Source organism: Papio anubis, chromosome 9, assembly GCF_008728515.1.
Source record: "Papio anubis isolate 15944 chromosome 9, Panubis1.0, whole genome shotgun sequence".
Lineage (NCBI taxonomy): Eukaryota > Metazoa > Chordata > Mammalia > Primates > Cercopithecidae > Papio > Papio anubis.
Genome location: NC_044984.1, coordinates 80522227 through 80546639, shown reverse-complemented (window position 1 = coordinate 80546639; position 24413 = coordinate 80522227). Strand labels below are relative to the sequence as shown.

The window sequence follows — 24413 nt, the reverse complement described above, 5'->3', positions numbered from 1 at the left end:
CCTCAGTTTTTGCTGTTAAAACATTTAACTGACTAGATGAGGCCTACCCAAATTACTGAGGATTATATCTTTGCTTTAAATCAACTTAAGTGTTAAGGTAGAGTTGTTTAAAGTAAATATTAGTCCTATCTACAAAATATCTTCACATCTAGACTAGGGTGTGACCAAAAAGACACGTTATTTGTCTTATTCTAGCCAAATTGATGTGTAATATTCATCATCACAGAGTATTTACTTAGAAGTAAAATTGGGAGCTCAAAAATGGCCATATATTCAAATAGGTGTCACATGTGCTATTGCAAACTCAAGTCAAAATTCCCATAGAAATAGTATATTTGTTGTGAGGAAAGCAACTGAGAGGGCAGGGCAGCAATGGTCAGCAAAGGCCGATAACAACTCCAGAGATGGTTAAAGGAATGATGTATGATCTGATGAAATTATACCATCCATAAATGTGAAAATTTGTTCATTATTGGTTATTATTATTACTTGAATATTGTAATTAACAGGAGAAATACACTTTAATTATGCCAATTTGATTATCAAAGCAAACCTGGAAAAGTTGAATTATCCTCTTTACTTTTGATCATAATTATTGAATGACATAATCTTTCTAATTGATTTTTTAAACTGTAATAGCAAATAAAGACTTAGAAAAAGGTGAAAAGTGCATTGCCTCTCAGTAATCCCTGGTGTAATAAAAAAAGGTGCTATCAACCCTATAATATTGTTAGGACTTTTCCATTTCCTTAATGTTTTCTTATTTTGGTCTTTATTCCCCAAATTTGTTGAGAGCTAAGTGGAAATTCCCACTGATAAGCTGCAATTTAGACATGAAAAGAAAAGTTGTCACCAAATGCCCTTCACAATCAAAATTCCAATCAAATGCAATCCTATGAAAATGAAATATTTAGCCTTTATTTTGAGATATATTAAGCATTTAAAGGACTAGTTAATTGTATAAATATGAACAAGGGGGAGCTGAGATCCTTTTGAGGATTATCACATTATACGATCAAAAGGAATGCATGATTGGCTGCCTGAATGTATTTTCTATCTGAAACCACAAATAATGGCTTTGGAGGGAATACAAAAGGACTTAGAGAGTGAACTACAAGACTACCCATGTTTTTCCACAACTTCAGTATTCTCTTTGGTTTTTGTTTTTTGTTTTGCTTTCAAAGAAAATAATTGGATTAGTCATTTAAAATGGGTTTATAAGTTTGCATATGAAGATGTTTTCAAAGGTAAAGAAATTTTAAGAAATAAAAGATTTTCCAGTTTTCAGGTGCTCTTAGACTGTTTCCCTTATTTGCTATTAGGAAATCAGTAGCTTTAATTTCAACTTCTACTAAGAAGGGCTACAATAGAAAAATTTAAAAAGATACAGTGTTTTTCAGTGTCATTTTATTTCCTAATTTTCCTAGTGCTCCTTGTTTTTGCTGTCACAATGCTAATTTATTTTTGTATTTTTTTCAGCTTATTGTGATGTTTTTTTACAAGGTGAGGCTGCTACTGTAATATGAAGGGCTATAGGTTAGCCATGAATATATTACATCCTTGAGAATCCAGTTACCTTAATAAAAAATTTATATGAAAATGTTTTAGGTGACATTTGACTAGCAACAAAATGTAAAAATAATTTTATGAGAAATTTAAGGTGTTTTGGCAGAATTATCCTCTAAAATGGGTTGAGAAGTTGAAAAGTGATGCAGAAAATCTAGTGTTCTCTTTGGAGTGTTATTTTTCAAAAGGAAAAGACAATAAAAATCAACCCTATTCCTAGAAATAAAACAATATTTTATGAGTCTTAACCATAAAGGGAAAAAATTAAAATAATCTCTTGACTTAACTTTATAGAGAAAGTCATTAATTTCTAAAATGCACTGCTCTATCTCCGTGTAAAACATAGAAAAACCTCTCTAGTTACCCTAACCACTCTTATTTTAAAGCATATGCTTTATGATTTACTCAAAGGCATTATTTATAAACTTATTTATGTTATTTACTTAAAATGTAGCATTTACTAAATTTATACCCATAACTTATCATAAGTTATTCAATATTCTTTTAGCAATTTCATTATCATGGATTTTTAGTGACTTTTTTTCCATTACAATAAACTCAAATGAATCAAAAGTTCACAGTGTCCCTTGCTCTTTATCAGCAGTTTAGAGAGTTAACAAAATGTATTAGTTAATGAATTTTCCTTAAGGTCATAAATATAAAGTAAAATGCACAAATCAATTGTTCAAACTTCCATAATATCACATATTTTGTATCACATAATACAACATGTATAGAAAGTTTTTTTTTTTTCTCAGAATAATTGGAAGCTACATAATTTCTTATTTCTTTTGAACTAAAGTTCTGTGGATATTCCTCTAACACATATGTTTCTGTATTCTAAATCTATTTCCAGCTTGTCTAGAGTGGGAATAGTGCCTAAGAATCTAAAGACCAAACTGGCATCACAGAGAGGGAATGAGCATGTCCCTCCTGTTTGTCAGTTTTCTCTCATATTGTATGTATGTCCCATATGTTACACCCTGCTGCCCACAGGCAAGGAAGAAATAATGTTTATACTCCTGAGGGAATTTTAAATGTCGTTTCAAAGAATTTCTTTTGTATCCTGCCACCAAACTATCACAACATATGCAGTTCCAGTTCTATTTTCCCCACTAGAAAACCATCACTATGCTTGAGTGGGTAATATAAACTCTATTCCCTTAAAATCACTAGAATTCTTAATCATTTCTCATCATCATTCTGGCTAGTTGTTTTATACTACTATTTGAAAAATACTTTTCTAGTATAACTTGAGCAGAAAAATCATAGCAGAAAAGAGAAAGCCAATCTCTACTAAAAGGAATTTACTTTAATACAGGCAAAGGCCCATCAGGTGTCAGGTTCTTATCTCAGCAGGACACATATCTCATTCTCACTCTCAGTACATTTTGGATGTGAATGCTTTGGTCACCTCATCTAGGAACCATCAGATAAATTGGTCTTTTGGTGGCCATTTGTCGAGATAATTTCCTCCTAATTCAAGAATATCTTTGAATATCTTGAGATAACTAATTCTTGAGATGTATGAAATATTTTTAGTGAAGTGCACCTTAGATAAACAACCAATGTTTAATATGTTCAAGCCTAGAGCCCTAAAAAATGACTTTTTTTTTTTTTTGCAGTTTGAAGGCAAGAAGACATAATGCCTAACAGCCAACAGCCAAGTAGCAGTACTAGGTCTGATTAGAACATTTTTTCTTCTGCTTATTTGCCCATTTTAGGCCCTTTTTAAGTAACAATGAACTAGTCACTATAGAAAGGAAAGACTTATTATTACGTGACATTCTAGAAAAGGTAAATCTAAAAGGAAGGTAATTATACCAGTAGTTGCCACATTCTTGGAGTGATGTAGGAAAAAAGGAGAGACTGCAGAGGGTAATGAAGACCCTGTTTCGGACAATGGAAATATTTTTCATTTTGATTTTCGTGGTGGTTACACTATTATGTAAGTTCATCAAGATTCAGTAAATCATGTACTTTAAAAGGACTGAATTTCACTATATATAAATATTACCTAAATAAACAAAAAGGGAAGATTTACAAAACTTTAAACTCATAATAATGGAGGGCTCCACCTGTGTGGAATTAAAATAGAGAAATACTAGACTAGATTGGGTGCATTCAGGGTGGTAGGGTTATAGTAGAGATTTGATCTTTATGATTTATGATACATATCACCTAATAAAATGGTTGATAGAATGTCAGGAATCACATCCTGTGTTTTAAAAATTTAGTGTAAAAGCCTCATATAAAGCATGAAAACAATATGCAGAATGTATGCATGCCTATACACTTTGAATTATCTCCTTAGATTTGTCTGGATTTTGCCCATTGTTCTGACTCCAGTAATACAATATATAGATTATTGATGGCTGCCAAGCTGGCCAGATAACACTATAGATTTGAGTTGGTTTGCCAAGCTTCCTTTGTGTCTTCTTATTCACATGAAGACCTACTGTACTCCCGTTTATTAATTTGAGGAAAGAACAACAGTGGGCTCTTTCTTATTCTTCCCTTCAGTTAGATGTAACTAGTCTTACAGAATGCTGGAAAAGCCTATTGCAAACTCTACTCATGATGAGCTTGAAACTACAGATTATGCAGTCAGGTTGTTGGCCCAAAGAATGTGGAATATGGTTTTAGGCAAGACCTAAGCACCTATGCTTCTCCTGTGCAACTAGGGGTCATGGTTGAGCATTGAACCTCCCATGATTAAAGATGAGCGCTCCTCACTCAAATGTTTTTAGATGTTAGAGCTCAAGGGGAATAATTTCTGTATTAGGGGTAATGAGCAATGTGTTTTACAGCTTGGTAAATTGGTGTGCTTGATTCTTCAATTAGTATGCAAAGTTTTGTATTTGCAGCATTTACATACAATGTTTAGCCCATAGGTTTCTGAATCTGAAAGAGTCACAACAATTCTGTGAAAGTCACAAACACTATGTGGATGATTTAAACTCAGTGAGTGACCTCAGCATGTCAGTTATTTATTGATATGAGCAGATTTGCCTTTTGGGGATGTGGCTTTGGGATTGGTGTTAGCTTGTACTTGGGTTCATTGTTTATAATACCTTCATTTTTGCTTAAACAAAGGATCTTGAAATTTCACATATGGTGACATGTCAAATATGTCACAGTAGGTATGGTATTGTTGTCTTATGGTTGGAAGGCAGTAGTGTCAGGTTGATTGGTCTGTCCAACAGGTACCTCTTATTTGAGAGCTTTCTGTATCCTTCTCTCTCCTATAAGTCTGAGTCCTCTGGCCATCTGGCCATAGCTAAATGATTTCATTCTTTTCAAATCATCTAGGTTGAGCCAATCAGGCTTTGTCTTACTAATTTTATATGTTGAAAATAGATATCAAGTCTGAGTGATTATCTGCTAAGTCTCCTTAATGCCTTTTTTTTTTTTTTTTTTTTTTTTTTTTTTGCAGGGTGGGGAGGACAAATTGTATTTAACATGCCTCCTGTTAAATTTTCCTGAGCAACTCTCATTTCTTTGCCTAAGAAATGTGTTTGCTGATTTGGTCCTGAATTTTGTAAAATACTTGTGCTCTTACAATAAAAGTTGTTTGATGGAGAAAGATAAAACAAAATAGAGAAATATTAGAGAGAATCCTTAAGATAATTTAGTTATGTAAATGTTGGAACCGAACTCTCGATTCCCTCCTGGGCAGGGGTCGCCGCGAAGGATCACCGACACGAGGTTCACAGCAGAGAGTTATTTATTACTAGCGCGCTAGGGTCCCAAGCTCTAAGTTGGCCCTGGGACCCTGACTGCTTGTTACAGGCTGTTTATATAGGCAAACACAAGTTCAAACACAGCTTATGGCGCGAAATTCAAACAAAGCTTAAGGCGCAAAATAATTGGGTCTAGCTATGGCCTGAGCAAGGTGTCTTGTTCTAATTGGTTAGAGCAGGACCTTATGAGGTTCTTTCCTGGAGTTGTTGATTCTGGGAACTTCGAGGCAGGGTGGGACCCCCGGAATTGGCAGGGTGGGACCCCATGAGGTTGTTTCCCAGAATTGGCAGGGTGGGACCCTATCAGGGTGGGACCCTATCGAGGCAGGGTGGGACCCTATCTAGGGCCACCTGGTGCTAATTTTTAAGTTTTATGAGGCCTAGTTTCATAAATTAAGTTGGCATATGGATTCAAATTTTTCAATCTGCAATTAATTGCTTATTTCAAGTCATAGTAAAGATGTCACATATGTTTTTAAGTGATATTTGGTCATCAGTGAGTATCCACAATTAGAGTGGGGCAGAATTAGATCATGTTTGAAACTGTGCTCTTTTTTTGTTTGTTCTCATTGTTTGTTTCTAAGAACATATGCTTATGTGTATATCTACAGAGAACCTGAAAGACTTATGCTCTCAAGAATTGCTAAATGCTGATTACTCACAAAAGTCTCATTCAAAATACTGAGAGAATTTTCAAATACAAGCGTTAAACTTTTCTCAATAAACTTTGAGAATTGCCTACAATGCATCAGACATATTTTGTGTATACTGTATATATTATCCCCATTTTTAAAAATGATGAAAAGATTAAATTACTTACCAAAATGAAGATAGTAAATACAAGAAGTAAAGCTGTACTACCTACAGAGAGTAAAGACAAGCAAGTAAGGAAATAACAATGAATATAGTCACACAAAAGGAGGAAAGGAGTGTCAAAAGACAAAATTATAACAAATTGTGTTTAAAGATCTAATTGGCTTTTATTGCTTATTCCAGAGTTGGGCAAAACCACATTCTATAAATTAGAATGAGTGTTCCCATGAGCTGAGCAGGGGAAGTTGGCTTTATGGGCAGAAAAGGGCTGAAGAGACAGAAACAGGAAACGAAAAGTAGATTGGTAATTTCAAACTGACTTTCCTTACGGAGTTAAGACAGAGTGGGAGCTATTTTGTTATGTTGACATAGGTTGATGGGAATATCCAGATTTTTTTTCTGAAAACTGGCCCATTTCAAAGTTCAGCTTTATTATATGTACTTAGCACAAATGACTGCTTTCTGTTTGGTCTGGTCTTCAGGAGCCTAGTGCAGGTCCAAAACAATGGCCTCCCATGGTTTTCTTTTTTTTTATTTTTTTAACAGGAGAAAAAGAAATAAGGAAGGAATAGTGTAGGAAAGAAGAAAACAAAAGAAACCAACAAAAAGAGAAAGGAAAGGAGAATGGAAGGAAGAGAAAAAAAATGTAATAATTTATTCAACAAACTAAGTAATGTATATCCAGTTGACTTCAAAACTAATAACTCTTTCCACCCCTCTATATGGCCTCACAGCAAGAGGTGACCCAAGAATGATACACAGAAATTATTAAAATTTCAAGAAAAAAAGACAAAGGAGTATAAAACATGTAAAAGTTAATTGTTTCATGTGAAAATTCTTAGAATAATGTCCTGGCACATAGTAAATAAAAGTAAACCCCTTTTTTTTTTTTAAAAAAAAAAAAAAAAAAAAAAAAACAGAGTCTCTCTTTGTCACCCAGGCTGGAGTGCAGTGCACAATCTCAGCTCACTGCAACCTCTGCCTCCCAGGTGCAAGCAATTCTCCTGCCTCAGCCTCCCAAGTACCTGGGATTATAGGCATACCTGCCACCACGACCAACTAATTTTTATTTTTAGTAGAGACCAAAAACTTGTTTTAATTGATTAGTAATTATAGTAAGAAAAAGAAATGGAATATCATTTTCTAAATGTCTAAAAAATCAATGCTACAACAAAATACCTCATAAAAATTGACTAATGATTGGCAAATTGTGTAAAGAGGAGAATTCACATTTGTTGATCTGAAAGTATGATCTATGCATGTATATCCATGTGGAATACACACAGACCACCAAATCCTTGTTCTCTTTAACATTTTTTAAATGACTTGATGGTATGGTTTGTTAACTGATACAGGTGAAATTTTGTCCCTCCAAATAATGTGTTGAAGCCCAAACTCTCAATGTGATTTTATTAGAAGACAGAGCTCTTAGCAGATAATTAGGTTTAATTGAGGTCGTAGAGTGGGGGATCTTAAGTTGATAAAATTTATGGCTTTATAAGAAGAACAAGAGAGAGAGAGAGAGATTTTTCTGTCTTTTTGCATGCATACACCATGATGAGGTCAAGCCAGCATGTAAGTTAGAAGGCCACCGCCTGTAAGCCAGGAAAAGAGACTTCACCAGGAACCAAATTGGCCAGTCCTTTGATTATGGAATTCCCAGCCTCCAGAACTTGGGGAAATAAATTTCTGTTGTTTACGCAACCCAGTGTATGATATTCTTGTTATAGTAGCCTGAGCTGATTAAAACAATGGCAAATTGATCAAACTAATTGCTATTTTTATTAAGTTTTGTATCTGTATCAGATAGCTTGCTGGATACTGGAAATAAACTATGTATTTTAATTATCATAAAAATGCATGAGATTGGTGTTATCTTTATCCTTTTCTCAGATTGAGAAACTGAAGCATAGGAGAGATTAAATAACTAGCTCAAGTTACAGGGCTAATATGTAACAGAGCCGGTCCTCAGTTCTTGCATTTTGAGATCTGTATTTTTTCTAAATAGTTTCTTCCGAAGATGGAAACAGATGCTGAGTACATTGAAAGATACAGATCCTTTCCAGAACAAGCAAAATATCAAAATCAAACACAATAATGTGAAAAGCATAAGAGAGAAATTCAAAGTGTATAAAGAAAATATATGTGAAAACATATAAAGCATGAGTTCCACAGAATGAAAATCAGGAATCTACTTTTACCAAGTAGTATAGCCTGGCAAAACTGAACATGATGAAGAAAAATGCCTAAGAGTACAGTTTTTTATAGTACTGTATAATCAGAATAGACCCCAGAGATAACACTGGCACAAATCTAAACCACCCCCATTTAAAAAAACTGTTCCATTCTAATATACAGATATATAGTGCTGGTTCCTGAAGTTGTGGAGATAATTTTCCAGGAGATCTATGTATCCCTAACTCAGATAAAATCAGTAACTGTCTACATGATGGTGAGGATTTAGGTAGTCCTGTAGCTCTCACTGTTATATATAATGACCATACTAACGTCCTTCTTCATATTTTATAAAAATGCACTGTTTGATATACTCTATTGCTGTTTGTGGCTGTCTTTAGGTCAATTTAAGCTATTATTGACTTTTGTCAACAGGGTGGTCATGCAGAAAGAAAGGAAAAACAAAATGGGGAAAGAAATAAAGAAAATAACTAAATAGGAAGGAAGAATAGGAAGAACATGAAGAAAGAAAAGAAGAAGAAAGGAAGGGAGGAAGAGAGAGGAAAGCAAGTAGGAAGGGAGAGGAAAGAAGACAAATGGATAGGTATATAATAGGGAAGACAGAATGGGAAAGGTGGGATTTACCATTCGCACGTGTGAACAAGCTTCAGGGAATTTTAGTTAAAAACAAATGTAAACTTGTTACCATGAATCTAATAAAAATTCAGTTGCATTTGTTGAAATACAGAGTTCAAATTAAGAAAGTTGTTAAGCACAGTATATTTAATTTTGCACATAACCTGCTTTATTTGAAAATAGGCCCCAACACAAGGGAGACAATGATGATGAGAGTCAACAGACAGAAGAGAAAAAATGAGAATGGTTAGCCCAGGGAAACAAAGACAGAAGAGAGAAATGAAGGCTATCTTCAAATATTTAAAGAATATAAAATGTTGATCGTCTAAGTAATCATTTTATTCAATGTCCAAGAGGATGGGGAAGACAAATTTCAACTTAGGAAATTAGATATTAGAAAATCAACTTAGAAAATCAATATTAGAAAAGTGTTTTAATATATGATTATTATGCAAAATGCAGTACAATGCAGTAGATAGAGTGGTGTTAACATTTAAAAAATATTTAAACAGTGGTTGGTTAAACATAGAGGAAATGATCTAACTCAATTATGAGACTATAATTGATATAAAATAGTATTAAAGTATACTGGAAAGTTCAGAAGGGTTTAAAAATATGTATTTTAATAGAAAAACAATCCATAACACATCAATCAAAATTAATTGAAAAATTGAATGCTGAAAAGAAATGAGACCTATTGCTTTTATTTGCTGAAACAAAAAACAATGAGCTAAATTATAAACATTTGGTTTTGTTGAAAATTTATTCCACAATCTATTTATTTGCCTGTAAAAGTTTAGATGACTCTGATATTCATACTAAAAATGATTTTTTTTTATAATGGAAGTTCATGATAGATAGATGTAGAATTGCTTACATAAGTTGTTAAAATTTGCATTGTATAGGTTCATATGCTTAGGATCCTTGATCATTCATCATTTCAAAGATTCCCTAGAAAAGTTGTTTGTAATATTGATTACTGTAATGAATAATTTTATATACTATATAGCTTAATGTGCTAATTGGCTGCTTATCTGTTGAATTTTGCCCAAGTACTTCCACTTCTTACCCCAAATTGTACCAAAATTCTATGTCTCCTTCAGATTTTATACCAACACCAGTATCAACTCTGGGCTAAATGTTAAGTTACCATCAAAATAGATTTTAATCTAGAAACAGGTTGTATTAGTTTGTTTTCACACTGCTAAGAAAGACATACCCAAAACTGGGAACAAAAAGAGGTTTAATTGGACTTATAGTTCCACATGGCTGGGGAGGCCTCAGAATCATAGCAGGAGGCAAAAGGCACTTCTTACATGGCAGTGGCAAGAGAAAAATGAGGAAGAAGCAAAAGCAGAAACCTCTATTAGCCAATTAGATCTCGAGACTTATACACTGTCATGAGAATAGCATGGGAAAAACTAGCCCCCATGATTCAATTACCTCCCCCTTGGTCCCTCCCACAACACGTGGGAATTCTGAGAGAAATAATTCAAGTTGAGACTTGGGTGGGGACACAGCCAAACCATATCATTCCATCCCAGCCCCTCCAAATCTCATGTCCTCACATTTGAAAACCAATCATGCCTTCTCAACAGTCCCCCAAAGGTTTAACTCATTTAAGCATTAACTAAAAAGTCCACAGTCCAAAGTCTCATCTGAGACAAGGCAAGTTCCTTCTGTCTGAAATTCAAAAGCAAGCTAGTTATTTCCTAGATACAATGGGGGTACAGGTATTGAGTAAATACAGCCATTCCAAATGGGAGAAATTGGCCAAAACAAAGGGGTAACAGGGCCTATGCTAGGCTGAAATTCAGCAGGGCAGTCGAATCTTAGAGCTCCAAAATGATCTCCTTTGACTTCAGGTCTCACATTCAGGTCATGTTGATGTAAGAGGTAGGTTCCCATAGTCTTGGGCAGCTCTGCCCCTGTGTCTTTACAGGGTACAGCCTCGCTCCTGGCTGCTTTCATGGGCTGGCAATGAGTGTCTGAGGCTTTTCCAGGTGCACGGTGCAAGCTGCCTGTGTATCTACCACACTGGGGTCTGGAGGACGTTTGCCTCTTCTTCTCACAGCTCCTTTAGGCAGTGCCCTGGGAGGGACTCTGTGTGGAGATTTGACTCCATATTTCCCTCTGCACTGCCCTAGCAGAGGTTGTCCATGAAGGCCCCACCTCTGCAGCAAACGTTTGTCTGAGCATCTAGGCATTTCCATACATCTTCTGAAATCTAGGCAGAGGTTCCCAAACTTCAATTTTTCACTTCTGTGAACCCACAGGCTCAACACCAAGTGAAAGCTGCCAAGGCTTGGGGCTTCCACCCTCTAAAGCCAGAGCCCAAGCTCTACATTGGCCCCATTCAGCCATGGCTGGAGCAGCAGGGACACAGGGCACCAAGTCCCTAGGGTGCACACATCACAGGGACCCTGGCCTGGCCCACAAAACCACTTTTTCCTCCTGGGCCTCTGGGCCTGTGATGGGGCTGTCGTGAAGGTTGCTGACATGGCCTGGAGACATTTTCCCCACTCTCTTGAGGATTAACATTAGTCTCTTTGCTACTTATGCAAATTTCTGCAGATGGCTTGAATTTCTCCTCAAAAAATGGGTGTTTCTTTTCTATTGCATTGCCAGGCTGCAAATTTTCTGAAATTTTATTCTCTGTTTCCCTTTTAAAATGGAATGCTTTTAACAGCACCCAAGTCACTTTTGAAGGCTTTGCTCCTTAGAAATTTCTTCTGCCAGATACCCTAAATCATCTCTGTCAAGTTCGAAGTTCCACAAATCTCTAGGGCAGGGGCAAAATGCCACCAGTCTCTTTGCTAAAACATAACAAGAGTTACCTCTGCTCCAGTTCCCAACAAGTTCCTCATCTGCATCTGAAACCATCTCAGCCTGGAATTGTTTATATCACTATTCTTGTCAAAGCCATTCAACAACTCTCTAGGAGGTTCCAAACTTTCCCACATTTTCCTGTCTTCTTCTGAGCCCTCCAAACTGTTGCAACCTCTGCCTATTACCCAGTTCCAAAGTTGCTTCCACATTTTCAGTTATCTTTTCAGTAACATCCCACCCTCGTACCAACTTACTGTATTAGTTTGTTTTCACACTGCTGATGAAGCCATACCCAAAACTGGGAGCCAAAAGAGGTTTAATTGGACTTAACAGTTCCGCATGGCTGGGGAGGCCTCAGAATCATGGTGGGAGGCAAAAGGCACTTCTTACCTGGCAGTGGCAAGAGAAAAATGAGGAAGAAGCAAAAGCAGGAACCCCTGATAAACCCATCAGAACTCATGAGATGTATTCAGTATCAGTAGAATAGCACAAGAAAGACTGGCCACCATGATTTAATTACCTCCCCCGGGTCCCTCCCACAACATGTGGGAATTCTGGGAGATACAATTCAAGTTGAGATTTGGTTAGGGACACAGCCAAACCATATTACAGGTATAATCCGAAAATGTGAATAGTGTCGTATTGAAAAAAGCAAATAGCAGGCAAATAGGTTGAATCTAAAGATTCAGGAGAAAAATCAGAAAGCAGAATCTTATAAAGGTGAAATCATAAAGATCACAGCAGAGTTCGGGGGCATTGATCAAGAAGATAGGGATCTACGAGTCAAATAAGCTAGTCATTATTGAGAAACATACTGGCCCAAAAATTAAAAAGCTGAGGACATGACTGGTAATGAAATGACAAGCTAATTTTTATTTTAATATGAGTATCTTAAGATTAATTTAATGATTTCATAACAAGAGTTTTAAATGTGTTTCTCCCTGCACCCAAATCTAAAGACAAGCAGTCATTAGCTTAACTAATCACCACAATGGGATCAGCAGGCGTCTCTGATTAAGGGAGAAGAGTTTGGGAGGAAGATTTCTGCAGACTTACTTAACTACAAATAAATCCAGTAACAATAAAAATGTGATGAATAAACAAAATGTGGTAGGGCAAGAAATGTCATTTTAATCTTCTGAAAATAGTAAAAGCAGGGAGGATAAAAAAGTCAACATTCTGCTTATAATTAAATTCTCAGCATAAACGTGAACATCCATGCCCTCAATCAAGGAGTATAGAGATTACAAATGCTCCACCCAGCCAACATGCTCTATGCAAATTATCAAATTAATCTTCTATCAAAGTATTTACTATAATTTCATTTTATTTTCATATTATCGCATCATCATAAAAAATGTGAAATTGTTTTTCAATAATAAGTAAAACTAACTTCTACAGTATTAGTAGTAAATGAATATATATATTTGAATGCCTATCCCTAATAGGCTAGGATTTTTATTTAATATTAAATTATAAATCCAGTCTTGTGGGCTAATCACAATATAAGAATCTGTCCTTATAAGCAGGAAATGTAAAGCTAAGATTCATATGGAAATGATTAGTAGAGATATAATCCAAAATATATTATATTAGACACTGTAATCATAGGATTTGTTTTTGCAAATCCCTTTTCAGCATAGTAATTATTTTATGAGTAATACTTTACTTTTTCTCAAGAAATCCTTTTGGCATATGTATTATATTAAATATAGGGTGTTGGTGACATGGAGAATAAATCACTCATTTTATGATTTCTAGATGTATAAAAAGATTATGCCCCACCTCTATTTCTTAGATATTGGGTGAAATCTAATAATTATTAAGATAATTCTGTTCTAGTTTGCAAGCTTACTTGAAAAAATTTCTGTGAATGTTTTGAGTTTGTTTTCAAAATTTTTTGTTTATGTACACGTTGAAAATTTTTCTTGTTATTCTATTAAATGTTTTCTACATCAATTATGGTTAAAATAGTGAAAACACTTCATACCTCTTTAGAAATATCATGGATTAGTGTGAGAATATCCTAGGGAAGGTAATCCCATCATCATATCTATTTTCATACTGAGTATCATTATTACTTTCTCAATTAGGCTGTCCAATTGTCTTTCATTTCACTTGCATCCTCTGCTCTATTGCTGAGAATTTCCCAGTAGCCGTATTCTTCTGCTAGGACCTACACTTAGCATAAATGTTTCCTGAGAGAGTTGCAGGTCAATTTCATTGATTAGTAAGCTGGTATTCTGACACAAATTTTACCAGCCAGAGTACATAGGGAGAAGAACAGACAGTGAAATGGCAATGGGTCAGATATACTGACCTGCTGCTTCACTGTTTACTGTTATCTCTTTGAGTTTGGGGAAATTATATAACTTTAAACGGTGCTTGCTACATAGTAAGCTTTTGATACGTATTCCTTAATTTAGTAAATTAATGAACAGTCACTTAATACATAAGAAATATTATCTCTTCTTACCACTTCAACACATACTAGATAAGAAAAATAAAACAGCAAGTATAATTTGGCCTCACCCTAAAAAAGGATTATACAGAACACACTATATAATATCATCAATATTTTAATGTCATTGTTAAAATTCACAACATATAGGAAATTATCCTTATTTATAAAAAATCAGAATATCCTTAAACTATTAAAGGAGAAAACACACAAGCACATCATGACTGTAATGGATATATTTTTACTTATTATTTTTAATATTCCTTCCAGTGATTGACATGTACATATTTTACTTTATGATAAATATCTGTAGAGTCCAATTGCCAGATACGTTTCTGAATATATAGGAATAAATAAGATGAAGAGCTCACAAAAATTATACGAGAAACAGAAAAAAATAGCCAATTGCATTTTGGTAAGTATTGGGATATATGTATGCACAGGGACTCCCTTACGTATGAGAAGGTTACACAAAATAAGAGTTCGCGAAGGTGTCCAAGCTGAAACTATGTTTGTGCTGAATCTTGAATTTGATTATCAGTAACCCAGGTAAACATGTTTGCAAAGCAATGGAGTAGTGAAATAAAGGATGTTCTAGAAAGAATGAACATACAATCCTGTAAGGAAATGTACAAGAGCTCACACTATTTAGGCTTGCTTATGAAATGTGAATAAGTTTGAGAAAGTGATGAGAAATTAGGTTTGAGAAACAAGCAAGAGAAGTCATGGAGAACGTGTTAAGTCAGATTAAAGCAGTGATTTTCAAAGTTTGACTACAGGATCAGCTATATTGGCATCACCAGGAAACTTGTTAGAATTGCCCTTTCCAGGATTCACCCAAAACTACTGCATGAGACTCTGGAAAAAAATCCCAGGAAATTCTTCGTTTTTTTCTTTGTTTGTTTGTTTGTTTGTTTTGAGTTTCACTCCATCTCCCAGGCTGGAGTGCAGTGGCAGGATCTCGCTTCACTGCAAGCTCCGCCTCCCGGGTTCACGCCATTCTCTTTCCTCAGCCTCCCAAACAGCTGGGACTACAGGCGCCCGCCACCGCGCCCGGCTAATTTTTGTATTTTTAGTAGAGACGGGGTTTCACCGTATTAGCCAGGATGGTCTCGATCTCCTGACCTCGTGATCTGCCCGCCTCGGCCTCCCGAAGTGCTGGGATTACAGGTGTGAGCCACCACGCCCAGCCAAAATTATTTGTTTTTAAGAAGCCCTCCAGGTGACCCTGATACATATTAAAGTTTGAGAACTACCACACTAAAATGTTTGATATACGTCTGTCATTACAAAGCCACATACTTACAAAGCTGAGAGAGAAGCCTGAATATGTAAACTCTAGAATAATCCTTTGGCAGATTCACCAGAAGAAGACATAAATAAAAACAAAAGAATGAATTTAATAATATTTCATTAGTCCAGGTGAGAACTGATGAGGTTCTGAAATAATGTACTAAATACATTTATATAGAGGATTGAGTGGATTTAAGAGAAATTTAGGATGTAAAATCTATGTTTGAACATGCAGACATAGAAGGATAAGGTAAAGGAAGGAATTTTAATTGATTTCTGGTGTTCTAGCCTTGAGAATAAAGGAAACCAGTCATATTATTCAGGCAATTATTTAATATATATACTCTCAAGTACTATTAGTATATATTATCAATTTACATATTCTTTTTTACAAGGACTGCAAAAACTTGATTATACCATAAATTTCTATACATTCTTTGATTTAAGGCAAATGTATCTACAATAATTTAGGTGATTACTGAGTTTCTCATTTATAGAAATGTATGCTATACTTGGCAATTCTATTTATCAGCAGATATATCTTGAAATCATTTTTGTAGACAAATGAAAGTGATTATTAATTTTTATATTCATTAATTCCAAATACCAAGCAGGCTAAATGCTAAATTAACATTCTTTCAAAGTCACTGAACTAATGTGAGTCCTAAGCTTACTGAATAAAATATAAATATGAGTGAGTACCAATGCATTTTCTTCTTTATCTTTTGTTTCCAAAATAACAAATTTATTTTTACCTCTCAAACTTTTAAAATCAGTGATACCACTTTAATCCTAAGATGGAGTTTTATAAAGTTTGTTTTAATATCACTTCATTGAGAATGTTTTGATTATTGGAATTACTAATGTTTTGACAATGAGTGGAGCTACATACTGGAGCCATAAAAATAGAAGAGAGCAATAAATGGTAGAACCTTAAATAATGCTTGGATTTCAACAACAGGAAGAGGGGCACAAGTCAATAATAATACATGTATTAGTGATGCTCACCAACTGTTGAAAATGTCATATGCATTGTCACATTTAACGTTTCAGTAAACCACTAATTACGGGGCAATATTTATTATCTAAATTTTGCACATAACAAAATTAAGACTTCCATCACTTACGCAATTCACACAACTGACAAGATAAAAACAACTGGAGTTTGTATACAAATGTTTCTGCTTCTGAGTCCTTAGCAACCATTCGTTATTATCTTGCCAAAAAAAAAAAAAAATGAAAAAGAAGTGACTAGGGAAGTACATACAGACTAAGGTAAATTCCGTGCAATAATAAAATCAAGGAAAATAGAAATATCAAAAAACGAAGATGCATATTTAATTCAGTTTTTTATTCTTTCTCTCTCTCTCTGTGTGTGTGTGTGTGTGTGTGTGTGTGTATCTTTTTTTGGTAAGAATAACCTACTTTTAATTTCACTGTAAAAAACACAGATCATGGCATTTGGGGCATTTACTAAATACTGTGCTACTGGCTATTTTCCTTTCTGTATGTGAATGTGACAACATTGCGTTAACTGGACACAGAATGACAATATTAGGTGTTTAAGACAACACAGTTACATCACAGTACAAGCAAGCTTGGACATAAAAAAGAGAGAAGGAAGGAAAAACCAAATGCAATTCTAGAGACCATATAACTATGTAGCTCTCAAAAATGAAATGTAAAGTCATGAATGGGAAAAAGACATACAAGAAATACAAATGAAATCCCCATCCCTTTTTTTTCAGTTCAAGACTATATATACAAAAAATGTATCCCAGCATAACATATCCCACACATACATTTATGTAGAGCTTTGTTAAATTATATAATATTACCCTATCAAATGAATAGCAAAGTGTTCTACTGTTTGAAAACAACACTGGGGAAAGTCAAATAAAATATTGGATTACTATTTTTGAGCAAAAGTATATTTTTGGAAATGCAAATAAATGTGATGTATTTATAATTGTGAAAAATACTGTGGCTCATTACGATTAATTCCTGCTGATCTGCTGCATGTCATTTTTAAAATAAACAACATTTTTAATAAAAATAAAGTAGTTAATTGAAATATCCTTTAATAATTGTTCTATTATGGGCATTCCTGCTTGAGGTATGATAATAATTACAACATTTAAATCAGCATTTCTAAAAATATATATCTCTTCATGTAGTAATTGACAAGAAAGTCATTGTTTTAGCAATCTGCAGAATAGATAAATGTTCAATTATAATAAATATAGTTGCCCAATATGAAAGTTGCTGATACAGAGTTAAATTAAGTGTTCTTAGTAATAAAAATCACTATTAGTTGAGGGATAACAGGAAGCTCTTCTAAGAAATGTATGAATCCCGGTTAGGTTATTCTGTCTCTTGCCAAGTGATTTAGCACTATGATCACAATTTATCCCAGCCTGAACTGGAAGTCTCTTGCAGAACGTTAATGCTTGCATTAATGTAGATTTTGCTAGCTAACATTTATCCTTATGACAGTTTCATATTCAAAATTGTATATGCATGGCCCTGTATGCATATAATTTTATGATTGTATTTTAAAATGTAATGACTCTATAATTTTAAACCTGGAAAAGTCATCAATGGCTCTAATAACTTTAATAAAGTTAATCATTAATATTAATTATTAAAAGGATTTATAGAATACATTGACTCAGAACACTTGGGTTTGGGACTCTGTCAGCAACATTAAAAGTGATCTCATTTTTGTTTTACCATCACTAATCTAAAAAAATTAAGTGCTAATCATTAAAAAACATATTATCTGTAAAGTGGTCTCTGCTCTGAGTTGAAACTCTAATTTATACTCTTAGCAAACTTATAGGATGTACAGACAACTGAATAAACACCATAATTCAAAAGTTAAATGAATGATAAATTGTATGTGGCATATTTTAGCTCTAAGTGTTCTGGCTGAGTATAGATTCAGTATACGTAATTTATTTGTGAAACTAGTTTATTTCTGTGTTATGTCCGTATCCCCCATTAAAATAAAAGAAAAAATGAATTTTATCTGTTTTAAAATCTGTTCCATCCCAAGTGATTAACAAAAGACCTGGCATACTGTATTTACTCAATATTTGCTAAAATGAAATAAAAATATAGAAATGTTATTGGACAATTATATTGTGTTAACACTGAACAAATGTTTTTGGCATGTTAATTTGAATATCGTCCAATTATGTAGATGAAGAAATTTATCTTGGTGAAAATAATATTCCCCAGATAAAACAAGTGGCTGGACCTATATTATTTTTTCTGGTTTCTGAGTAAAATAATAATTATTATATCCATGATAATAGTAGCTGAGATATATAATACTAAGTGCCAGATCCTGTTCTCAGATTTGTACTCGTATTACTTCATTTAATTCATATAACAACCTCCTGAGATAGCTAGAATATTTTTCTAATTGTACCAGAGGAGATATTGAGGAAAGGTTCAAAAGAAATGTTATGGTAAGTAACCTCCTCATACTCACCACAGCAGAGAGCTGAAGAGCTCAATTATAAAGCCAGTCTCGCTCAAGATTTTTTAGCCACTCAACTTTACGGCTTTTCAAGATGTTCGTTTCTGTTTATGAATAAGGTGATTGCTTTGTGGTTTTCTAAATTGTTACTGATTGTGGATAAAATACATTCTAAGGGTGAGACTATCTGGAAATACGGATTCATTCATCCAAAAAACATTTATGACGTTTCAAAAGTATGATGTGACTAGGGTTGCAGATCACAAAGGTTGCTGAAATTCATGAGCCAAAGGGAAAGTTCTATAATGTAATTATGACTTGATAATGTGTATTTGAAGCCACACAATAAAGTAAAATGAACATCAGTCTATAAGGAAAACGTCTGGATTTTAAACCCCTGCTACAGTATCAATAGTCATTGAACAGTCATTTAGTTTATCTGAACCTCAGCTTCTTGATCTGCTAAATGGAAGTTATAAACTCCTGTTATGCTTGTTTTAATGAGCCTTTAGAACGGTCAATTGACTTACTGTTTGTGAAGGGGTTGTGTACACCAAAGTGCTATGCAAATTTTCAGTAATATCTTAGCTATTTATTTGCATGTTGGAGCCCCATGTAAGATAGTAAACATATTTTCATTTATTTATTTTTTATTATTATTATTATTTTGAGATGGAGTTTCACTCTTGTTGCCCAGGCTGGAGTGCAATGGCATGATCCCGGCTCACCACAACCTCCGCCTCCTGGGTTCAAGCAATTCTCCTGCCTCAGCCTCCCAAGTAGCTGGAATTACTAGCGAGTGCCACTACTCCCAGTTTATTTTGTATTTTTAGTATAGATGGAGTTACTCCATGTTGGTCAGGCTGGTCTTGAACTCCTGGCCTTGTGATCCACCCGCCTCAGCCTCCCAAAGTGCTGGGATTACAGGCGTGAGTCACTGCGCCCGGCCGTAAGATAGTAAACGTCTTAAGAACAGTGCATCATGCATCTTGCAAAGTCTCAGTGTATCCAGCAAGATGCTTCGTACTTACAATATACCTCAGAGAACAGAATGTTCAGGTATTCAAGTTCAGATATTTTATGATTAAAATATATAACCATTATCCCCTTCCTTCTTTCCTTCCGTTTTTTTTCCTTTTCTTTTCTTTTTTTTTTTTTTTTTTTTTTTTTTTTTTTTTTTTTTTTTTTTTTTGAGACAGGGTCTCACTCTATCGCCCAGTCTGGGCTCAAGCAATACTCCAACCTCAGCCTCTCTAGTGGCTCGGACTCCAGGCGCACACCAACATGCCCAGCTATTTTTTCCATTTTTTAGAGACAGGGTTTTGCCTTGCTGCCTGCCCAGGCTGGTCTCGACCTCCTGAGCTCAAGGAATCCACCTGCCTCGGCTTCCCAAAGTGCTGGGATTACAGGTGTGAGCCTCCATGCCCGACCTATATAACCATTATTAAACATAGGAATAATCATTTTTTAGGTCTATTATCTTTGGAAAATTAGTTTCTTTAACTTTGCATTGCTCATGTCAAAAATAATATTAGTGACTACTTCATTAGCTTTTTACATGACATGAAACAATGTTTGCAAACCAGTTGGCACACAGTACTAATACATAATATTCTACACAGATAATTTAAACAATAAATATTCACTAAAAGAATTAACTTATTAACAATGTGTTAATGACATCAAAACATAGAATTTCCAAGGAATCTGCCCTTTAACATAGAACAGGAACTCTGACAGAAGACTTTCTGAAAGTATCAAATTTCAAATGACATGATCTAGGAGGTGAGAGGAACATTTTTGAGCTTTTATAAAAAACACTTCGAATTTCCTAAGTCCAGCTGTTTTCATGAGGATTCTCATAGCATGACCAACTACCCTTTTTGCTCAGGACAGTCCCAGTCTCAGCATTAAAACTGGGTCACAAATGTTCAAAAACTCTATTCATATAAGAAACCTTTAGCCAAACAACTAATAATACTGGCTCTTCTGCTTTCTGCAACACATCTGAGAGTAAAAAGTTCCCAATCAGTTCCTCCTTTCTAAATCATATACTGGTTTTTGGAAGAACTAAATTTACATCGGAATGCCTCTGGCCTGGTAAGAAATAGCATGCTTTTTGTTTTTTGTTTTTGTTTTTGTTTTTTTTTTTTGCTGTCTATATTTCCTTTGCTAACCTTTGATATGGGAAATATTTGTAAAATGAGGATACCATTAAATATGCAACTCCTTTTTGATATACTTTTCATTCCATGAACTTTTAAAAATCCTGGTTTCTCCATATCTTTTCTCTTTCTGGGCTTTGGTAGACTCTGAGGGTGAAATATACTCCAGTTTTCCCCTCAAAGGTAAAAGGAAAGTCTATCAGAAGAGGTTGGTCTGAATTGTTGATGTGGATTTTATCGCTGTGTGTTCTGTGCCTCTCCTCCTGATTTATTCAGTCACCCATGAAGCATCTGCTATATGCTTGGCTCTCTGTTAGGTTGTAGGGAGTAGAGAGATGAATTAATAATGAAACTACACCAATGGAGTACCAAAACGTAAAAGAATATAGAATAAATTGTTGGATATGTATCTGCCTGTGCAAGAAAAATAAAACAAAATGATTAAATTGAGATGAAGTTTGAACTTGAGTTGCAAAATGAATAACTGTCTTTCAATTAAAAGAAATTTGAAGAGTATAAATGATTATTTCTACTGAGAGATAACTAGATGGTGGCTATAAGACATTCTGATGGTTCAGACAAATGCAAGTAACTTAGGACGGATATAGCATAGGAGAAGAAGAAAGGTAAGACTCAATAAGAAATTGAGCTAGAAGTCTGGCAAGGGCAGACTTATGAAGACCCAAGACATGAAGAAACCCTTGTATGTTTTTTTTACCTTTATCTTTACTCTGCTTGTCTCCTCATTCTTTCATGGTATCAAAACTTAATAGTTCAGGAGTGGAAACCAGAGAAGGAAGTTATGCATTTTCTTTGCTAATATCACTATTTATTAATGAGTAAGATACTCAGATAATAAGAGACAGTGACAACTTCTGGTGCCTGAATTTATCAAGAGACGTTGACATGCTTTGGGGGCAGTTTTCCCCCATATTTTTTTTACAATCTTATCTCCAACATGAAACTCATTTTAAAAACTACACAAAACAATACAAATGAACAATCAATAACATAGTTATCGATGCTACTTAGATTTCATAAGGTTGTACTCAGCCAAGAAGGAAACGAAGCTGTAATGGCATGGGAACTGGACTACAGCAAAATAAAAGATTCTTTTTTTTCTGAAGTAATTATAAAAATATTACTTGAGACACTGTATGTCAGGTCATCTGTATTTACTAAATTCTCACATGGTTTCATCCACTCTTTTTTTCTAGGCAGCAGGAACAGTGGAAAGCACATAATCACAGTACAACTATTAGAATTAGAAAATTAACACCTTGGCCGGGCGCGGTGGCTCAAGCCTGTAATCCCAGCACTTTGGGAGGCCAAGACGGGCGGATCACGAGGTCAGGAGATCGAGACCATCCTGGCTAACACAGTGAAACCCCGTCTCTACTAAAAAATACAAAAAACTAGCCGGGCGAGGTGGCGGGCGCCTGTGGTCCCAGCTACTCGGGAGGCTGAGGCAGGAGAATGGCGCAACCCGGGAGGCGGAGCTTGCAGTGAGCTGAGATCCGGCCACTGCACTCCAGCCTGGGCGACAGAGCGAGACTCCGTCTCAAAAAAAAAAAAAAGAAAAAGAAAATTAACACCTTTACAACATGATAATCTAATCTACAGATTTTATTTATTTCTCCATTTGTCTCGATAATGTCCTTTATTGAACAGGAAAATTCAGAATGATGCATTGTAGCCAGTTATCCTATTGTAATTTCTTTCAGTCTCACATACTTCCTGAATCTTTCTGTTTTTTTGTTTGTTTGTTTGTTTGTTTTTGGTTTTCTATCTCTGGCTCTGACATTTTTGAAGAGTTCATAGCTGCTTTATACAATATCCCTCAATATGAATTTGGGTAATGTTACCTCATATCAATTTTCTAATTATGGTAACAGAAAAAATACTGAATAAGTGATGCTGTACATCATATTGGAAGGCACATGTCTTGATTTGTTTCATTACTGGTGATAATTTCTCAAGAAGTAATTCAATAATTTAACATGATAACTTTTAGTTGGGGAGTTTAAGTTTCCCAGTTAAGGAGACTAAACTAGGGTTAATTTGACTTGTACTATATGTGCACATGAAAAGAGACATTTTATATGGATTTTTACTTGAACAAAAGGGATTTATAACTATAAAGCAGTGGTATTTTGAATATTTTGAATATTTCTTCAATAAATTCTAAATTTATCACAAATGGCATTTGATAAAGAGAATGCTGAGTTTGGAATATTTAAATACAATTAGTTTTATCATTAAAAGGCATCCTAGTTGTTCTACCTTCTTATGAAAACTTTTATCATAAGATGTAACATACTTGAGTTAGGTTGTGAGCTCACTGACAGAAGACAGCATACCTTATTCACTATTTGACTCAAAAGGTAGCTCATAGATTTTTCGAAATAAATGTTTTAGTAGAACTTAGTTATGCTTTTAAGAAGATAGTCTTAAATTGAAAATGAACACTGCTGTGGTTTGAATGGGTCCTCCAAAGTTCATGTGTCGAAATTTTATCTTCAATGCATCGTGTTGATAGGAGGGACCTTCAACAGGTGTTTGGGTCATGAGGACTCTGCCTTTATGAATCGATTAATATTATTATCTCAGGAATGGGCTCCAGAGAGTGGACCTGTTATAAAAGTGAGTTTGCCCCTCTCTTTCTCCCTCATATATAACTGTGTTTGCTCTCTTGACTTTGTACCTTCTGCTATGGGATGGTCCTCACCAGATGCAGCCTCTCAATAGATCTTGGACTTATCAGCCTCAAGAACTGTGAGCCAAATAAATTTGTGTTCATTATAAATTGTCCAGTTTGTGGTATTCTGTTATAGCAGCACGAAACAGACTAAAATACTCACTGATTCAGATTAAGCTTTCTCTATTTAGTTTAAACTAATGAGGTTTCACTGTGTTGCCTAATTCAGTAAATAATTATTACCCACCATCTACATCAGTGCTTCTCAAAACATTTGTAATAAAAACTGTGAAATGAAAAAGAAGAAATGATTTCTGCCCTGAAAAATGTACAATTTTATATGACTATAGCTATCATGATTATTGAGTTATTTTCTCATTTGTCACATTTTATAATTCCAATGTAACATTTCTTAGTGGAAATGTATTTTTCAACACCAAACTTGCCATAGAGTAATTATTGAGTAAATGAGTTTTGTTGATAGAATAATAAACTTAGTTTTAGGTCTTGTATTTGTGTCTTTCTAGAAGTGTCACTTTAAGCACTT

General features: G+C 34.7%; 1 protein-coding gene across 5 annotated transcripts in view; it reads left to right on the top strand.

Annotated features, from left to right (window-relative positions):
• The window catches only part of MGAT4C (MGAT4 family member C), a 641622-nt gene that overhangs the window by 429087 nt on the left and 188122 nt on the right, over positions 1 to 24413 (top strand). Inside the window, exons 4-5 of one of the 5 annotated variants that reach the window (XR_004176292.1) lie at positions 3192 to 3246; positions 5003 to 5177. The exons of 2 other annotated variants lie outside the window; for them this stretch is intronic. The gene's annotated coding sequence lies outside the window, so the exon portion shown is untranslated. 2 more of the 5 variants (XR_004176295.1, XR_004176297.1) reach the window with 2 other exon arrangements.